This window comes from Lactuca virosa, chromosome 4 (genome assembly GCF_052849685.1).
Source record: "Lactuca virosa cultivar CGN04683 chromosome 4, Lactuca_virosa_CGN04683_v6, whole genome shotgun sequence".
Lineage (NCBI taxonomy): Eukaryota > Viridiplantae > Streptophyta > Magnoliopsida > Asterales > Asteraceae > Lactuca > Lactuca virosa.
The window spans coordinates 239683443-239705357 of NC_136429.1; positions in this window are offsets into that span (position 1 = coordinate 239683443).

Below are 21915 nucleotides of genomic sequence, written 5' to 3' on the forward strand. Positions count from 1 at the left end.
GACCCATATGTCATCCATGGGTGATACCATCACACCATAAGAAACTACCATGTTGACCAATGACCCGTATGTCATCAATGGACAACATAAGCAACTACCATGTTGACCAACGACCCATATGTCATCCATGGACACCGTAAGTAACTACCATGTTGACCAATGAACCTCATGTCATCCATGGGCACCATAAGCAACTACCATGTTGACCGATGACCCGTATGTCATCCATGGACACCATACGCAACCACCATGTTGACCGATGACCCGCATGTCATCCATGGACACCATCAGCAAATACCATGTTGACTAATGACCCATATGTTATCCATGGGTGATACCATCACACCAAAAGCAACTACCATGTTGACCAATGACCCGCAGGTCATCCGTGGACACCAAAAGCAAATACCATGTTGACCAATGACCCATATGTCATCCATGGGTGATACCATTACACCATCAGCAACTACCATGTTGACCAATGACCCGCACGTCATTCATGGACACCATAAGCAACTACCATGTTGACCAGTGACCCGTATGTCATCCATGGACACCATAAGAAACTACCATGTTGACCAATGAACCTCATGTCATCCATGGACACCATAAGCAACTACCATGTTGACCAGTGACCCGTATGTCGTCCATGGACACCATAAGCAACTACCATGTTGACCAATGACCCGCATGTCATCCATGGACACCATAAGCAAATACCATGTTGACCAATGACCCATATGTCATCCATAGGTGATACCATCACACCAAAAGAAACTACCATGTTGACCAATAACCCGCAGGTCATCAGTGGACACCATAAGCAAATACCATGTTGACCAACGACCCATATGTCATCCATGGGTGATACCATCACACCATAAGCAACTACCATGTTGACCAATGACCCGTATGTCATCCATGGACACGATAAGCAACTACCATGTTGACCAATGACCCGTATGTCATCCATGGACACCATAAGCAACTACCATGTTGACAAATGACCCATCTGTCATCCATGGGTGATACCATCATACAATAAGCAACTACCATGTTGACCAATGACCCATATGTCATCCATGGACACCATAAGCAACTACCATGTTGACCAATGACCTGTATGTCATCCATGGACACCATAAGCAACTACCATGTTGACCAATGACCCGTATGTCATCCATGGACACCATAAGCAACCACCATGTTGACCGATGACCCGCATGTCATCCATGGACACCATCAGCAAATACCATGTTGACTAATGACCCATATGTCATCCATGGGTGATACCATCACACCAAAAGCAACTACCATGTTGACCAACGACCCGCAAGTCATCCGTGGACACCATAAGCAAATACCATGTTGACCAATGACCCATATATCATCCATGGGTGATACCATCATACAATAAGCAACTACCATGTTGACCAATGACCCGTATCTCATCCATGGACACCATAAGCAACTACCATGTTGACCAATGACCAATATGTCATCCATGGACACCATAAGCAACTACCATGTTGACCAATGACCCGTATGTCATCCATGGACACCATAAGCAACTACCATGTTGACAAATGACCCATATGTCATCCATGGGTGATACCATCATACAATAAGCAACTACCATGTTGACCAATGACCCGTATGTCATCCATGGACACCATAAGCAACTACCATGTTGACCAATGACCCGTATGTCATCCATGGACACCATAAGCAACTACCATGTTGACCAATGACCCGTATGTCTTCCATGGACACCATAAGCGACTACCATGTTGACCAATGACCCGCATGTCATCCATGGACATCATTAGCAAATACCATGTTGACCAATGACCCATATGTCATCTATGGGTGATACCATCACACCATAAGCAACTACCATGTTGACCAATGACCCGTATGTCATCCATGGACACCATAAGCAACTACCATGTTGACTAATGAGCCGTATGTCATTCATAGAAACCATAAGCAACTACCATGTTGACCAATGACCTGCATGTCATCCATGGACACCATAAGCAAATACCATCTTGACCAATGACCCATATGTCATCCATGGGTAATACCATCACACTATAAGCAACTACCATGTTGACCAATGACCCGTATGCCATCCATGGACACCATAAGCAACTACCATGTTGACCAATGACCCGTATGTCATTCATGGATACCATAAGCAACAACCATGTTGAGAAATGACCCATTGGTCATCCATGGGTGATACCATCACACCATAAGAAACTACCTTGTTGACCAATGACCCGTATGTCATCCATGGACACGATAAGCAACTATCATGTTGACCAATGACTCGTATGTCATCCATGGACAACATAAGCAACTACCATGTTGACAAATCACCCATATGTCATCCATGGGTGATACCATCACACCATAAGCAACTACCATGTTGACCAATGACCTGTATGTCATCCATGGACACCATAAGCAACTACCATGTTGACCAATGACCTGTATGTCATCCATAGGTGATACCATTACACCATAAGCAACTACCATATTGACGATTGACCCGTATGTCATCCATGGACACCATAAGCAAACACCATATTGACCAATGACCCATATGTCATCCATGGGTGATACCATCACACCATAAGAAACTACCATGTTAACCAATAACCCGTATGTCATCAATGGACACCATAAGCAACTACCATGTTTACCAACGACCCGTATGTCATCCATGGACACCATATGCAACTACCATGTTGACCTGTGAAGCTCATGTCATCCATGTACACCATAAGCAACTACCATGTTGACCAATGACTCGTATGTCATCCATGGACACCATAAGCAACCACCATGTTGACCAATGACCCGCATGTCATCCATGGACACCATAAGCAAATACCATGTTGACTAATGACCCATATGTCATCCATGGGTGATACCATCACACTAAAAGCAAATACCATGTTGACCAATGACCCGCAGGTCATCCGTGGACACCATAAGCAAATACCATGTTGACCAATGACCCATATGTCATCCATGGGTGATACCATCACACCATAAGCAACTACCATGTTGACCAATGACCCGTATGTCAACCATGGACACCATAAGCAACTACCATGTTGACCAATGACCCGTATGTCATCCATGGACACCATAAGCAACTACCATGTTGACCAGTGACCCGCATGTCATCCATGGACACCATAAGCAACTACCATGTTGACCAATGACCCGCATGTCATCCATGGACACCATAAGCAAATACCATGTTGACCAATGACCCATATGTCATCTATAGGTGATACCATCACACTATAAGAAACTTCCATGTTGACCAATGACCCGCAGGTCATCCGTGGATACCAGAAGCAAATACCATGTTGACCAATGACCCATATGTTATCCATGGGTGATACCATCACACCATAATATTGACCAATGACTCGTATGTCATCCATGGACACGATAAGCAACTACCATGTTGACCAATGACCCGTATGCATCCATGGACACCATAAGCAACTACCATGTTGACCAATGACCTGCATGTCATCCATGGACATCATAAGCAAATACCATGTTGACCAATGACCCATATGTCATCCATGGGTGATACCATCACACCATAAGCAACTACGATGTTGACCAATGACCCGTATGTCATCCACAGACACCATAAGCAACTACCATGTTGACCAATGACCCGTATGTCATCCATGGAGACCATAAGCAACTACCATGTTGACCAATCACCCGCATGTCATCCATGGACACCATAAGCAAATACCATGTTGACCAATGACCCATATGTCATCCATAGGTGATACCATCACACCATAAGAAACTACCATGTTGACAATTGACCCGCAGGTCATCCGTGGACACCATAATTAAATACCATGTTGACCAATGACCCATATGTTATCTATGGGTGATTCCATCACACCATAATGTTGACCAATGACCTGTATGTCATCGATGGACACCATAAGCAATTACCATGTTGCCCAATGACCCGCATTGCATCCATGGACACCATAAGAAACTACCATGTTGACCAATGACCCAGATATCATCTATGGACACCATAACCAAATATCATGTTGATCAATGACCCATATGTCATCCATAGGTGATACCATTACACCATAAGCAACTACCATGTTGACGATTGACCCGTATGTCATCCATGGACACCATAAGCAAATACCATATTGACCAATGACCCATAAGTCATCCATGGGTGATACCATCACACCATAAGCAACTACCATGTTGACGAATGACCCGTATGTCATCCATGGACACCATAAGCAACTACCATGTTGACCAATGACCCATATGTCATCCATGGGTGATACCATCACACCATAAGAAACTACCATGTTGACCAATGACACGTATGTCATCAATGGACACCATAAGCAACTACCATGTTGACCAACGACCCGTATGTCATCCATGGACACCGTAAGTAACTACCATGTTGACCAATGAACCTCGTGTCATCCATGGACACCATAAGCAACTACAATGTTGACCAATGACCTGTATGTCATCCATGGACACCATAAGCAACCACCATGTTGCCTGATGACCCGCATGTCATCCATGGACACCATCAGTAAATACCATGTTGACTAATGACCCATATGTCATCCATGGGTGATACCATCACACCAAAAGCAACTACCATGTTGACCAATGACCCGCAGGTCATCCGTGGACACCATAAGCAAATACCATGTTGACCAATGACCCATATGTCATCCATGGGTGATACCATCACACCATAAGCAACTATCATGTTGACCAATGACCCGCATGTCATCCATGGAGACCATAAGCAACTACCATGTTGAGCAATGACCTGTATGTCATCCATGGACACCATAAGCAACTACCATGTTGACCAATGAACCTCATGTCATCCATGGACACCATAAGCAACTACCATGTTGACCAGTGACCCGTATGTCGTCCATGGACACCATAAGCAACTACCATGTTGACCAATGACCCGCATGTCATCCATGGACACCATAAGCAAATACCATGTTGACCAATGACCCATATGTCATCCATAAGTGATACCATCACACCATAAGAAACTACCATGTTGACTAATAACCCGCAGGTCATCAGTGGACACCATAAGCAAATACCATGTTAACAATGACCCATATGTCATCCATGGGTGATACCATCACACCATAAGCAACTACCATGTTGACCAATGACCCGTATGTCATCCATGGACACGATAAGCAACTACCATGTTGACCAATGACCCGTATGTCATCCATGGACACCATAAGCAACTACCATGTTGACAAATGACCCATATGTCATCCATGGGTGATACCATCATAACATAAGCAACCACCATGTTGACCAATGACCCGTATGTCATCCATGGACACCATAAGCAACTACCATGTTGACCAATGACCCGTATGTCATCCATGGACACCATAAGCAACTACCATGTTGACCAATGACCCGTATGTCTTCCATGGACACCATAAGCAACTACCATGTTGACCAATGACCCGCATGTCATCCATGGACATCATTAGCAAATACCATGTTGACCAATGACCCATATGTCATCTATGGGTGATACCATCACACCATAAGCAACTATTATGTTGACCAATGACCCGTATGTCATCCATGGACACCATAAGCAACTACATGTTGACTAATGAGCCTTATGTCATTCATAGAAACCATAAGCAACTACCATGTTGACCAATGACCTGTATGTCATCCATGGACACCATAAGCAACTACCATGTTGACCAGTGACCCGCATGTCATCCATGGACACCATAAGCAACTACCATGTTGACAAATGACCCGCATGTCATCGATGGACACCATAAGCAAATACCATGCTGACCAATGACCCATATGTCATCCATAGGTGATACCATCACACCATAAGAAACTACCATGTTGACAATTGACCCGCAGGTCATCCGTGGACACCACAAGCAAATACCATGTTGACCAATGACCCATATGTTATCCATGGGTGATACCATCACACCATAATGTTGACCAATGACCCGTATGTCATCCATGGACACGATAAGCAACTACCATGTTGACCAATGACCCGTATGCATCCATGGACACCATAAGCAACTACCATGTTGACCAATGACCTGCATGTCATCCATGGACATCATAAGCAAATACCATGTTGACCAATGACCCATATGTCATCCATGGGTGATACCATCACACCATAAGCAACTACCATGTTGACCAATGACCCGTATGTCACCCATGGACACCATAAGCAACTACCATGTTGACCAACGACCCATATGTCATCCATGGGTGATACCATCACACCATTAGCAACTAACATGTTGACCAATGACTCGTATGTCATCGATGGACACCATAAGCAATTACCATGTTGCCCAATGACCCGCATTGCATCCATGGACACCATAAGAAACTACCATGTTGACCAATGACCCGCATGTCATCTATGGACACCATAACCAAATATCATGTTGATCAATGACCCATATGTCATCCATAGGTGATACCATTACACCATAAGCAACTACCATGTTGACGATTGACCCGTATGTCATCCATGGACACCATAAGCAAATACCATATTGACCAATGACCCATAAGTCATCCATGGGTGATACCATCACACCATAAGCAACTACCATGTTGACGAATGACCCGTATGTCATCCATGGACACCATAAGCAACTACCATGTTGACCAATGACCCATATGTCATCCATGGGTGATACCATCACACCATAAGAAACTACCATGTTGACCAATGACACGTATGTCATCAATGGACACCATAAGCAACTACCATGTTGACCAACGACCCGTATGTCATCCATGGACACCGTAAGTAACTACCATGTTGACCAATGAACCTCATGTCATCCATGGGCACCATAAGCAACTACCATGTTGACCGATGACCCGTATGTCATCCATGGACACCATACGCAACCACCATGTTCACCGATGACCCGCATGTCATCCATGGACACCATCAGCAAATACCATGTTGACTAATGACCCATATGTTATCCATGGGTGATACCATCACACCAAAAGCAACTACCATGTTGACCAATGACCCGCAGGTCATCCGTGGACACCAAAAGCAAATACCATGTTGACCAATGACCCATATGTCATCCATGGGTGATACCATTACACCATCAGCAACTACCATGTTGACCAATGACCCGCACGTCATTCATGGACACCATAAGCAACTACCATGTTGACCAGTGACCCGTATGTCATCCATGGACACCATAAGAAACTACCATGTTGACCAATGAACCTCATGTCATCCATGGACACCATAAGCAACTACCATGTTGACCAGTGACCCGTATGTCGTCCATGGACACCATAAGCAACTACCATGTTGACCAATGACCCGCATGTCATCCATGGACACCATAAGCAAATACCATGTTGACCAATGACCCATATGTCATCCATAGGTGATACCATCACACCATAAGAAACTACCATGTTGACCAATAACCCGCAGGTCATCAGTGGACACCATAAGCAAATACCATGTTGACCAACGACCCATATGTCATCCATGGGTGATACCATCACACCATAAGCAACTACCATGTTGACCAATGACCCGTATGTCATCCATGGACACGATAAGCAACTACCATGTTGACCAATGACCCGTATGTCATCCATGGACACCATAAGCAACTACCATGTTGACAAATGACCCATATGTCATCCATGGGTGATACCATCATACAATAAGCAACTACCATGTTGACCAATGACCCATATGTCATCCATGGACACCATAAGCAACTACCATGTTGACCAATGACCTGTATGTCATCCATGGACACCATAAGCAACTACCATGTTGACCAATGACCCGTATGTCATCCATGGACACCATAAGCAACCACCATGTTGACCGATGACCCGCATGTCATCCATGGACACCATCAGCAAATACCATGTTGACTAATGACCCATATGTCATCCATGGGTGATACCATCACACCAAAAGCAACTACCATGTTGACCAACGACCCGCAAGTCATCCGTGGACACCATAAGCAAATACCATGTTGACCAATGACCCATATATCATCCATGGGTGATACCATCATACAATAAGCAACTACCATGTTGACCAATGACCCGTATCTCATCCATGGACACCATAAGCAACTACCATGTTGACCAATGACCAATATGTCATCCATGGACACCATAAGCAACTACCATGTTGACGAATGACCCGTATGTCATCCATGGACACCATAAGCAACTACCATGTTGACAAATGACCCATATGTCATCCATGGGTGATACCATCATACAATAAGCAACTACCATGTTGACCAATGACCCGTATGTCATCCATGGACACCATAAGCAACTACCATGTTGACCAATGACCCGTATGTCATCCATGGACACCATAAGCAACTACCATGTTGACCAATGACCCGTATGTCTTCCATGGACACCATAAGCGACTACCATGTTGACCAATGACCCGCATGTCATCCATGGACATCATTAGCAAATACCATGTTGACCAATGACCCATATGTCATCTATGGGTGATACCATCACACCATAAGCAACTACCATGTTGACCAATGACCCGTATGTCATCCATGGACACCATAAGCAACTACCATGTTGACTAATGAGCCGTATGTCATTCATAGAAACCATAAGCAACAACCATGTTGACCAATGACCTGCATGTCATCCATGGACACCATAAGCAAATACCATCTTGACCAATGACCCATATGTCATCCATGGGTAATACCATCACACTATAAGCAACTACCATGTTGACCAATGACCCGTATGCCATCCATGGACACCATAAGCAACTACCATGTTGACCAATGACCCGTATGTCATTCATGGATACCATAAGCGACAACCATGTTGAGAAATGACCCATTGGTCATCCATGGGTGATACCATCACACCATAAGAAACTACCTTGTTGACCAATGACCCGTATGTCATCCATGGACACGATAAGCAACTATCATGTTGACCAATGACTCGTATGTCATCCATGGACAACATAAGCAACTACCATGTTGACAAATCACCCATATGTCATCCATGGGTGATACCATCACACCATAAGCAACTACCATGTTGACCAATGACCTGTATGTCATCCATGGACACCATAAGCAACTACCATGTTGACCAATGACCTGTATGTCATCCATGGACACCATAAGCAACTACCATGTTGACCAATGACCCGTATGTCTTCCATGAACAAAATAAGCGACTACCACGTTGACCAATGACCCGCATGTCCTCCATGGACATCATAAGCAAATACCATCTTGACCAATGACCCATATGTCATCTATGGGTGATACCATCACACCATAAGCAACTACCATGTTGACCAATGACCCGTATGTCATCCATGGACACCATAAGCAACTACCATGTTGACCAATGACCCGTATGTCATTCATAGAAACCATAAGCAACTACCATGTTGACCAATGACCCGCATGTCATCCATGGATACCATAAGCAAATACCATGTTGACCAATGACCCATATGTTATCCATGGGTAATACCATCACACTATAAGGAACAACCATGTTGACCAATGACCCGTATACCATCCATGGACACCATATGCAACTACCATGTTGACCAATGACCCGTATGTCATTCATGGATACCATAAGCAACTACTATGTTGACAAATGACCCATTAGTCATCCATGGGTGATACCATCACACCATAAGCAACTACCATGTTGACCAATGACCCGTATGTCATCCATGGGTGATACCATCACACCATAAGCAACTACCATGTTGACCAATGAGCCATATCTCATCCATGGGTGATACCATCACACCATAAGCAACTACCATGTCGACCAATGACCCGTATGTCATCCATGGACACGATAAGCAACTACCATGTTGACCAATGACCCGTATGCATCCATGGACACCATAAGCAACTACCATGTTGACCAATGACCTAGATGTCGTCTATGGACATCATAAGAAAATACCATGTTGACCAATGACCCATATGTCATCCATGGGTGATACCATCACACCATAAGCAACCACCATGTTGACCAATGACCCGTATGTCACCCATGGACACCATAAGAAACTAGCATGTTGACCAATGACCCATATGTCATCCATGGGTGATACCATCACACCATAAGCAACTACCATGTTGACCAATGATCCGTATGTCATCGATGGATAGCATAAGCAATTACCATGTTGACCAATTACCCGCATGTCATCCATGGACACCATAAGAAACTACCATGTTGACCAATGACCCGGATGTCATCCATGGACACCATAAGCAAATATCATGTTGACCAATGACCCATATGTCATCCATAGGTGATACCATTACACCATAAGCAACTACCATGTTGACGATTGACCCGTATGTCATCCATGGACACCATAAGCATATACCATATTGACCAATATCCCATATGTCATCCATGGGTGATACCATCACACCATAAGCAACTACCATGTTGACCAATGACCTGTATGCCATCCATGGACACCATAAGCAAATATCATCTTGACCAATGACCCATATGTCATCCATAGGTGATACCATTACACCATAAGCAACTACCATGTTGACGATTGACCTGTATGTCATCCATGGACACCATAAGCAAATACCATATTGACCAATGACCCATATGTCATCCATGGGTGATACCATCACACCATAAGCAACTACCATGTTAACCAATGACCTGTATGCCATCCATGAACACCATTAGCAACTACCATGTTGACCAATGACCCGTATGTCACCCATGGACACCATAAGGAACTACCATGTTGACCAATGACTCGTATGTCGTCCATGGACACCATAAGAAAATACCATGTTGACCAATGACCCATATGTCATCCATGGGTGATACCATCACACAATAATCAACTACCATATATATTGAGATGACCCGTACGTCTTTTATGTATAAATTTTGGTTTAAACATAAAAGCATAAAGATGTATAATTTATTAATGTTTAATCCTCGTTTATAATTCAATATTAAAATTAAACTATGAACACGTCATTAGTCTATGTTCTTTCTTGAAGTTAGCTAGATATATATAACCTATCTATCAATTTGGAACTACTTTAATAAATTTGAATTACTAAATATTTAGCGGTAATTAGCACAATTCGATTTTTTCATTAGCGGAGCTTCAAAATATGTTGCAATTCCTTTCCCTCCAACCTACACACGATTACGCTGCATATTAGGGTAAGTTTACTGATTAGAAATATGGTTTACATTTTCTGTGATCATCATCTCCGGAGACTAATTGATCGAAATCTTTGTTCACTATACGTTTGTGCACTGACTTTGGCGATATAGGTTGTCACACATCTAAAATTTATTTTTATTTAATTTACTGTTATCGTGATGATCGTTTCTTGTTCTCTGCTCATCTTCATGTATATTATCATCTTAAATTACAAGTAATTTGGTTTTAATTGTATTAAATAGTTTGCATGCGTAGTAATGCCTTCATATATAATTTATTTTTATTGTTTGTTTCTCTTTTCTCATCACTAGTTTATCATCTTTAATACGTTGGTATTGACTACAATTTTTTGTTAATTTTTAAGCAAGAAAGATGTCGAACTCGAAAGCTAAAGGAGCATCCGGTATGAAGCCAACTAAATTCATTGCACCACAGGTTATGAAACGCAATAGGATTCAACTGCAAAATTCATAAACAGACAATTACAAGATGAAGAAATCGACTTCCCAATACCAATAACCACATCCAAAGCACCTATAACATCTGCCAACCAAACCCCAGTACCTAAATCATTAACATCAACCATGACTACCACTTCCTCGGCATCACTTACAACATCCACACCGTCCTTAGAAAATACATCTAAAACTTCAGAAACTGGAACAATACAATCCTCAGCACCTACATCCTCTAAACCATCCTCAACATCGACACCCACTACCACATCAGCAACACCTATATCTACTACCATAACCTCCAAACATGCATCTACACTACCATCCTCCACAACTACAGTAACTACCACACCCTCCTTAACTAAAGGAACTATTACATCCTCAACATATACATCTATCCCAACACCTACCCCAGAATATACCCCATCAACAACACCTATCCCAGAATCTACCCCATCACCAACACAACCAACCATGAATGGATCTGTAGTGGAAAGTGTAGAAGGTGAAAACAATTCCTCTAAAGATTGTGGACCAGATGGACGCTTAACAGTTCATGTTTCGAAAAAAAAACGTGAGTTACCAATCAAATCTTAATTACAACTTTTTCTATGTATAAACTTTTGGTTTACACGTACATATCAATTCATAACTTAACATATCACATGATTACTTACAGGCTAATGCCACCAAGCCCTTGTGTACACTTTATTAGTCAGTCCTTTAAACAAAGAGTAGATCCAAAAGGGTACGCTTGGGGAAAAGTAAGCAAAGAAGTGCACAACTTATATTGGGAGGAGTTTCAGGTAATTAACTATATGTGATAAATTGTTGTTTGGTAAACATTTACACTTAAACTTATGTTTATATTGTTAATGTGTAGAAAAAATGTTGTTGGGATGAAACAATAGACTCGTTGGTGAGGCAAGCTTGGGCAAGGAAAGCGGCGGAAAGTTATGGTCAATATCTCTTCAACATGCGGAGCCCAAAAAGAAACAAACATGGCTTTAAACCGGCTCATATTCCACAGGAAGTCTGGAACTCCTACCAATTAAAATGGAATACAAAAGAATACAAGCTAAAATCTGAGCATAACAAGAAAAATAGGTGTAACGGTGTGGCTGATGGAGTAGCTAAACCTACACATAAAGTTGGATCAGCAAGTCATTTGAAGATAGCTTCTGATTTGGTAATTTTTTAAATGGTACATCGTATCAATGTTTATATATGTTTATCTGTATATTTGACATTTTATATGATATTTATGCAGAAGAGGAAATTAGGACGTGATCCACCCCATAGTGAATTGTTCCTGTATACACACACGAAGAATCACGATGGAGTCACTTTCACAAATGAAAAAGATAGACAAATTCATGTAATATTCATTTAAGTGTTAAACTTTTATATTGTAGCTAGTCCATAATATCATTCATAAATTTTATATCTTTTAACTTATATTATTTTTATTTTGTAGGCGGCATATTCAGAAAAACGGGAAGAGTTGAAAGCTGAAGGTGTTGAATTTGAGGAGTACAAGTTATTTTATGTTGTTGGTGGTGGTCATGATAAAAAAAAAAGACTTTACGGATTAGGCTCTTTCGCAAAGGCGGTTCCCAATAGGAACGGTAAAACAGATGTATCTTACATTCCATAAAAAAAATGATGAAATAGAAGAAATGAGGGAGCTTGTTGCTAAACAAAAACAACAAAACGAAGAGCTTAAAGAAATGATGAACGCCCAACAAGAAGAAAACAACGCAAGCGTCAGGCATCTTGAAAAACAACTTCAAACGGAATTGGATCTTATTAATGTCTTTACAAAACAACAACAGTAGTAGCTTGATATATGTTTATTGTAGAGTATTTATTTTAGATTAGCAACTTTCCTTTTTCCATGTAATAAATAATTATTGAATTATTTTATGATATAATTGTTTTAATTTTTTTGTTATTTTTGTTTTTCATATATTACTACAAAATAACTTGGATATAATTTATAAATCAATTATCCATCGGTCCATATGGAATCTGGTATGTGATATACACCACGAAAATTGATAGGGATTCATGACCACGAAATTTGCTAGTAAGTCATCAAACGAAATTTGCTAGGGATTCAACACGACGAATTTTCTACGGAATCACCACCACGGAATTTGCTACGGAATGATCACCACAGAATTTACTAGGGAATGACCACCACAGAATTTACTAGGGATTCACCACCACGGAATTTGATAGGGAATGACCACCACAGAATTTGCTAGGGAATCACCACCACGGAATTTACTAGAGAATGACCACCACCAAATTTACTAGGGATTCACCACCACGGAAGTTGTTAGGGAATCACCACCATGGAATTTGTGATGGAATAACTACCACGGATTGTGTGATGGAATCCTACTACGGAATACACGACGGAATACCATCTACCACAGATTTCATTCCGTTGTCACATTTGTGACGGAAGTATCGTTTCCGTTGCAAACCCTCGCTACAACGTTTTTAGGGACGGAAATGGGTCGTTGCAAATTCCATAGCAAATCATCTTTTGCAACGAAATTTCAGATTTTCGCAATGGATTCCTTCCGTAGCAAAATCGCGTTTTTCTTATAGTGAAATCATATATGATTCGAATACAATGTAAACATTTTAATATCAATACCATGGTTGTTGTTGCTTTGATTACTGTTATTCAATTGTTGTGATACTGTACATGACGTCCTCCACCCCCGAGCGTTTTCGCCGTTCCGGTTTGGGGGTGTGACAGTAGTAAACTATAAAATATTTTGTCCCTTCCGGGAGGGACAAGATCGGGGCGCTGCATAGGGCTTGCTTTAGTTTCTGGAAATCAGTTTCTTGTTTTTCCTCCCATTTGAAGGTTACACCCTTCTGAGTCAAAGCGGTGAGTGGCTTTACAATACTAGAGAAGTTTTGTATTAACCTTCTTTAGTAGCTAGCGAGACCTAGAAATTGACGAATCTCTGTTGGCGTTCTTGGAGTCACCCAGCTTTCTATAGTTTTCATTTTGGAGGGATCTACATGTAATCCTTCTCGCTGACCACGTGACCTAGGAAATCCACCTTTCGAATCCAGAATTCACACTTTGAGAATTTCGCATAGACATTCTCCGCCCTCAATGTTTCCAAGACTTGTCGTAAGTGTTGGTTGTGTTCTTCCTTACTTCGGGAGTATACAAGTACGTCGTCAATGAAAACTATTACAAACTTGTCTAAGTAAGGTCGACACACATGGTTCATCAGGTCCATGAACATTGCGGATGCATTTGTTAAACCGAAGGGCATCACTACGAATTCATAGTGACCGTAGCGAGTTCTGAATGCGGTCTTAGGAATATCATCCTCCTGGACTCGTAGCTGATGGTATCTTGATCTTAGGTCGATCTTTGAGAAGAAACTTGCTCCTTGTAGTTGATCGAAGAGGTCGTCGATTCTAGGTAAAGGGTATCGGTTTTTGATAGTGAGTTTATTTAATTCCCGGTATTCTATGCACATGCGGAACGATCCATCTTTCTTCTTCATGAACAAGATCGGTGCTCCCCAAGGTGAGAAGCTTGGTCTTATGAATCCTTTGCTTAGAAGTTCGTTTAATCGGTTGCATAGTTCCTGCATTTCTGACAGGACTATACAATATGGGGATTTGGCTACAAGGTAAGCTCCGAGAATCAAGTCGATTCTAATCTCGACTTGGCGTTCAGGAGGGACTCCTGGGAGATCTTCTGGAAATATATCAGGGAAGTTACAAACTTCAGGGATATCTTTGATATCTTCCACTTCTTGTTTCTTATCTACCACGTGAGCTAAGAAGGCATAATATTATTTGCAAAGATACTTCTGGGCCTTGACACAAGAAATGATTTGGAGGTTTGTACCGGGTTTGTCGCCATAAATAACGAGAGTTTCGCTACTTGGCAGATTAAGACGAATGGATTTTTCATAACATAGGATATCAGCACGGTGAGGACTTAACCAATCCATGCTGATGATAATGTCGAAGCTTTTTATTGAGACCGACATAAGGTCAATTTGGAAAGAATAGTTGTTTAGAGTAAGTGTACATCCTATGTATATGTCGTTTGTGCTCTCGCTCTTTCCGTTTTCCATATCTACGGTGAATGTGTCTTTTAGTGATTGGGGATTTTGTTTTGGTAGGTGTTTGAATTTATGGCTCACGAAGCTTTTCTACACACCACTATCGAAAAGAATGCATGCGTAAGAATTGTTGAGAAGAAACGTACCGATAACCACGGTAGGATCTGCTATTGCTTCTTCGTCACCTATTGCCAATACTCTTCCCACACCGCCAACATTCTTTGTTTTATGACAATCCATTTTGAAGTGTCCTGTTTCACCACACCCGTAACAAGCCTGGCTTACTCCAACGCTGAGGACTTGGGTGATTGGTTGTGCTGGCGCCTTACAGAAATGGGCGGTGTGCCCCTTCCTTTTGCAGTTTTTACAAATAATTTCCCAAAAAACTCCCGTGTGATGGAAGTTTCACTTATCACACTTGGGAAGATTTCCAGCATATGGATTGGAAGGTGTTGGCGCAATAGGAGTTGTAGCAGGAACAATAGCAAGAAGAGTAGTAGGAATAGTAGCAACGTGTATTGCCATAGTTTGTTACTTCTTTGAGGGTTGTTGTCACGATTTCCCCTTTCTTTTGTTCCAAAACTTCTTTTTGTTGCCTCGTTCTTTGGGTTGCTCGGGAATGGCTTTCATGGAGCCTTGGCGAACTCCATGATCCACGAGTGTTTGTGCCAGACGTTTGGCACTGCCAAAAGTAATTGGATTTGCAGCTATAACGTTTCCTTGGATCGGGGGAGTTAATCCCCAAATGTACCTTTCCCCTTTATTACTTTCCGGGGTGACCATCCCGGGACATAGAATAGCCAAGTCACTAAACCTGGTAGTGTAAGAAGAAATGTCGGAGTCTTTCATCGTCAGACCCCATAGTTCTTGCTCTAATATTTTCACCTCCCCCCTCGGGCAGTATTCTACTAGCATTAGGACCTTTATGTCTTCCCAACGCATAACATTGGCTACTGGGAGAGACAACGATTTGACATAGCCGTTCCACTAAGAGAGGGCTCTGTCCATGAAAGTGCGTGTTGCAAATTTCACTTTGCTAGCTTCAGGGCACGCACAGATTTCAAACACCGATTCGGGCTTCTTGAACCAATGTGTTAGAGCAATGACACCTCCGGTGCCATCGAAGGATTTGGGTTTGGCATTCGTAAAGTCTTTACAGGAACACTCCCGTGGGTGTCCATGGATTTCTCCGTGATTAGAAGGGTTGGCACCACTACCCGCCCCACTAGCACCGCTTGCGTTGATTTGCATCATGGCGGCTGCCACAACGGCTATTACTGCTGCTTGGAAAACAGCGGGGTCATACCGTGTAGGTGGTGGCGATGGTGGAGTTGGTGGAGTGTTGTTGAAACGCCTGTTTGATTTATGCGGCAACATCTTTCTGCTATAAAGTCTAAAGATGAAACGATTATGAGTTTTCAATTAATTCATGAATTTAATAGTAACACTTCAATGAAATAAAATGCGTGGCAATTTCATTGATCTATTTTAGTATATAATGTTGGAAAAATTTGACCTTTTAGGCAGGTCTACAATACATCAATATACGGAAAATTTTGACAGCATAACGACTCCCAGGAATAGTGTAATCACTTATTCGTAGGGTCGTAGTTACATATGGAAAGAAAAACACCTAATCTATAACAAAACATGAGTAGTATAGGAAACTACTCGTGGCGATCGGTGTTCCTTGGGCCCTGCGATGAAGTTATGAAGGTCTGCATTTCCTTCACTTGGTGCTCAGCTTCAAATACACGCCTCTCCATTAAGGCCTGACGTTCCTGATATTCTATCATCTCAGCCTAAGCCTCGGTAACTTCCCTCTGAAGGGCATCAGTATGATCCCTCGTTCGGTCATGATCTTCTTCCAGGTGACGAAGACGGACTGCGGTGAACTCGATGTTGGCGCAAACTTTCATGATATGGTTAGTGGATGCCCTTGCTTGTTCACCTTGGTTAGCAATGCGGTGAATTATGACTGGGAGAGCCCTGTCTGCTGAACCTCCTTTGTTGAGGTCGTAGAAACCTCGTTCCATACCATAGGGTTGGCGTTGGCCCTGCTCTTGGCTCCATATTATTAACTCTACTGCCCATCGAGGCGTCGGGCCATGGAAGTTCTGTCTAGGGTTTTGGACGACTTTTGGTGGATTGTACACTTCAGGTTCTGAGTCAGTGTCTTCCTCGACTTCTTCTTCCTCTTCTGAAATCTCTTCATAATCCTCCTCTAGATCTTCCACTATCCAGCTGTTGTTTCCCTGATTACCGACATAGGGGTCTCCGGGTAAATGGAATCCCGCCATAGAATCTATTCGATAATAAGTGTGAGAGGTACATAAGTAATTTAAGTGTGTGGTTTTATCGTATCACAAAATACTCCTATAGTATTTTAAGTTTAGAGGTTCTTGTATGGTTTGTTGGTAAGTTTAGACTCATCGTTCACTACGACCGTTCCTCGGCATACATTAGTCACATCCTGGATAAATATAGTTGATCAGGCTATATTCATCCCAGATCTGATTACATACCCCGAGACCTACTCGTAGTGTTCAACTTATCTAATACTTTTTGTTTTGCTATTGCTATGACACCGAACTAGTAAGTATGATTGTACTTAATACTTTTATAAAAATATCGTAATATTTTAAAGTATACTTGTACGAAAATGTTACGTGAGAGATTTTTTGTTCCATTGTATTTATAGTTGGTATTTCATATGTGGTTTGATATACTTAGTTCATTATAAACAATGCTCTGATACCAATCTGTCGCACCCCCAAACCAGGATGGCGGAAACGTTTAGGGGTGGATGAATTTGTGTATTGTATCATAACAATTGAGTAATAGTAAAGAAAGCAAACATAACCATCATATATATAATTGAAAAAGTTACATCATTGTAAGTGTTACATGTTTCAAAAGTCAATTACAATATGATGATAAAAGATTTGTTTGTCGGCTTAGCGCCCCATCCTCAAAAGTTGTTGGTTACATGTTTTACTGATTTCCTGAGAATACAAGCTGTTTAAAAAAATGTCAACTATTAAGATGGTGAGTTCATAAGCATTTTTGTATTAAAAGTCTGTCATTTGTTCTTTGAACATGTACGTGTGTTTCTCCCAAAAAATCCTATATTTTCTGTTGTAATGAATTGTAATCTTAATACCTTAATACCAAAATGTGTAAGTGTTGTTGTACTCTGAAATAGTATAATGTAGTTTTATTATTGAATAAAGTCATGAAAATGAATGATCCTTGAAAATGTAAGTTTCACTGTACGGGAAAATAGTATTCTGTAACTGTACTTGTATGAAAAATCTGTGAATGTATGTGCCTGGATCCACCAGCTGTACTGTATAATATCGTAATATAGTTTTAGTATTTAATAAAACTATTTGATGTTGTTTACGTATTCGTACACTAATCGTATTGTTAATACCAAATTGTGAGTTATTATAACCATGCTTGATGGCCCAAGATGACCTGAATACGACGTTCTTCAGGCGTCAGAATTGGTATGACATTTGTCACCCTAGGCCTGCCGGCCTAACTGTAGCTAACAGTTTAGGTGCAGGATTGTCAGTCCCGTATAGATCTATACACAAGTGTCACACTCTCCCTCCAGGAGACTCTGGTTATAATTTCAGTGCTTGTTTGGTACTTAGATAAGTACTTGAAGTATATCTCACAAAGCTATATTGACGGTTACGTGTAGAATAAAGAAAAGTCATTTTGTATTGATAAAATCGTATGTATGACTCATAAACTATACCTATTATAGTTTATATATTCGTTTTTGTATTGATAAAATCGTATGTATGACTCATAAACTATACCTATTATAGTTTATATATTCGTTTTTGTATTAAATCCCGAACTAGTAAAATAGTATGTATATTTTAATAAAAACGACAATTGAAACTATTTGAATAGTTTTGATATTAACACAAGATTCCTTGTGTTTTACTTGTATTCCCCCTAAAAATACGGCAAGATAGTGAAAGCGTAGGGGTATTAACTCACCTTGAGTGTGATTGAGGTTAGAATCTAACTAGAAACGATTAGCGGTTCGTGATCGCCGGGCTCGGGATGTGAAACGGCTTCAACAAACGAGAGAGAGAGAGAGAGAGAGAGAGAGAGACAGAGACAGAGAGAATAGATTTTGGTGTAAGGAAGCATTGAGTCGAATTTGATATTTATAGGATGTCCAAGTCAATTCCACGTCGTGGGTTTAATGTCCACGTTGTGGAAATAGAGCTGCATCACCTCGTAGACTTGCCATTTGGGTCCTAGCTTCAGAAGGTGTCACGATACTGTTTCCACGTCGTGGGGTTTATTTCCACGTCGTGGAGATTCAAAACCTCACTCCCGTAGACTTTTCATCTGAATAATAGAATTGAGAGGTGTTTTAGATCACTTACACATTGTGGAACTCATGTCCACGTCGTGGAACACGGCTACGCTAGGGTTTCTGCCACGTGTCACTCTCTCAGACTGCTACATCTTTGGAAGGTCATATCTTTTGCATACGAACTCCGTTTTTCACGTTCTTTATATCCACGCGTAGGTACTTCCGAGTACTACAACTTTCTTTTAGATTCCAAAATATAATTCCAAGTCTATTTTAAATTCCTCTTGTTATAGAGATTTATAGTGTTAGAGTTTATCATAACTTCTTCATGAGAAGTCAGATTTAGACGTTCTCTATATTTTTGGAATCGTATGGACGTATACTTTGAGTTGTAACATAAAGTATGTATGAAAGTTCATACTCGTATTAGTATTTATCGTGAATTACATAGTAAGTTTATCACATTACTAGTTTAACAAAATCACATTACATGATTGTCATAATCACATGTGGTTGATATTTGACCTATTTGACTGGTGTTACACTAATGAAACCTTTGTCCAAAAACTCCTGAAGTTTCATCCTAAGCTCCTTCATCTCCATTGGTGGTAATCGGTAAGTTGTTTTCGCTATAGGTGTGGTTCCTGGTAACAAGTCTATCCTAAACTCTACTTGTCTATCAAGTGGAAATCCCGGAAGATCTTCGGGAAAGACTTCCGTATATTCACCCAAGACTGGTATCCTCTGCATCTCCTTTTTCTCTTTCTTCGCATTGATCACAAACGCTATATATGATGTATCTCCTTTAGATAAACATTTACTGAATTTCATTAGTTAGATGATTCCAGAATTTACTCTATGTTTATCCCCGTACACCATAAATGGTTCTTTTCCAGGTGGTTTGATCACTACAATCTTCTTTAAACACTTGATGTCAACGTCATTCTCACTAAGCCAATCCATCCCTAACACTCATGGAGTTTATTCCCATGCAAGTTGATGATGATGTTCTTTGTGGAATCACTAACAAGTACGATTTTTCCACTAGAAACTTCTACAACTAGAGCACTATCTAGTTTATTCACATGCAATGCTAGTCTTGTACCAAATTTTTGTCATATAAAGGAGTAATTAGTTCTAAAATCAAATAATATATTGGCAGATAATCCATTTACAAGAAAGGTACCTGAAGCAACATCTGCTTCCTTCCTTGCTGCTTCCAAAGTCATCTATAATGTTCTCACCTTTGGCCTAGGCGACACATTAGGCTTTTCATGCTCCTTCTTCTTCGGGAAATTCTTCATAATATGCCCCTCTTCACCACATCCGTAACATAGCATCTAGTTGGATGTACACTCATTTGCGTAGTGACCCGTCTTTACACATTTAATAGAGGTCAACTCCTCGCCACACTTCCGAGAGTGCTTCTTTTTGCACTTCTCACATCATTTTGCTTCTCCTCCTCCGCCAAACTCTTTGGAACTAGATTTTGAAAATCTTCTCTTCTTGTTGGACCTTGAAGATCCATCAAACTTCCTTTTCTCTCCTACCTCCGTTCTCTCCAAAACCTTCTCCCAAAGTTGGGTCTCCACATTTTTGGCTGCTCTGTCGGCTGCCTTCAAAGTAGTT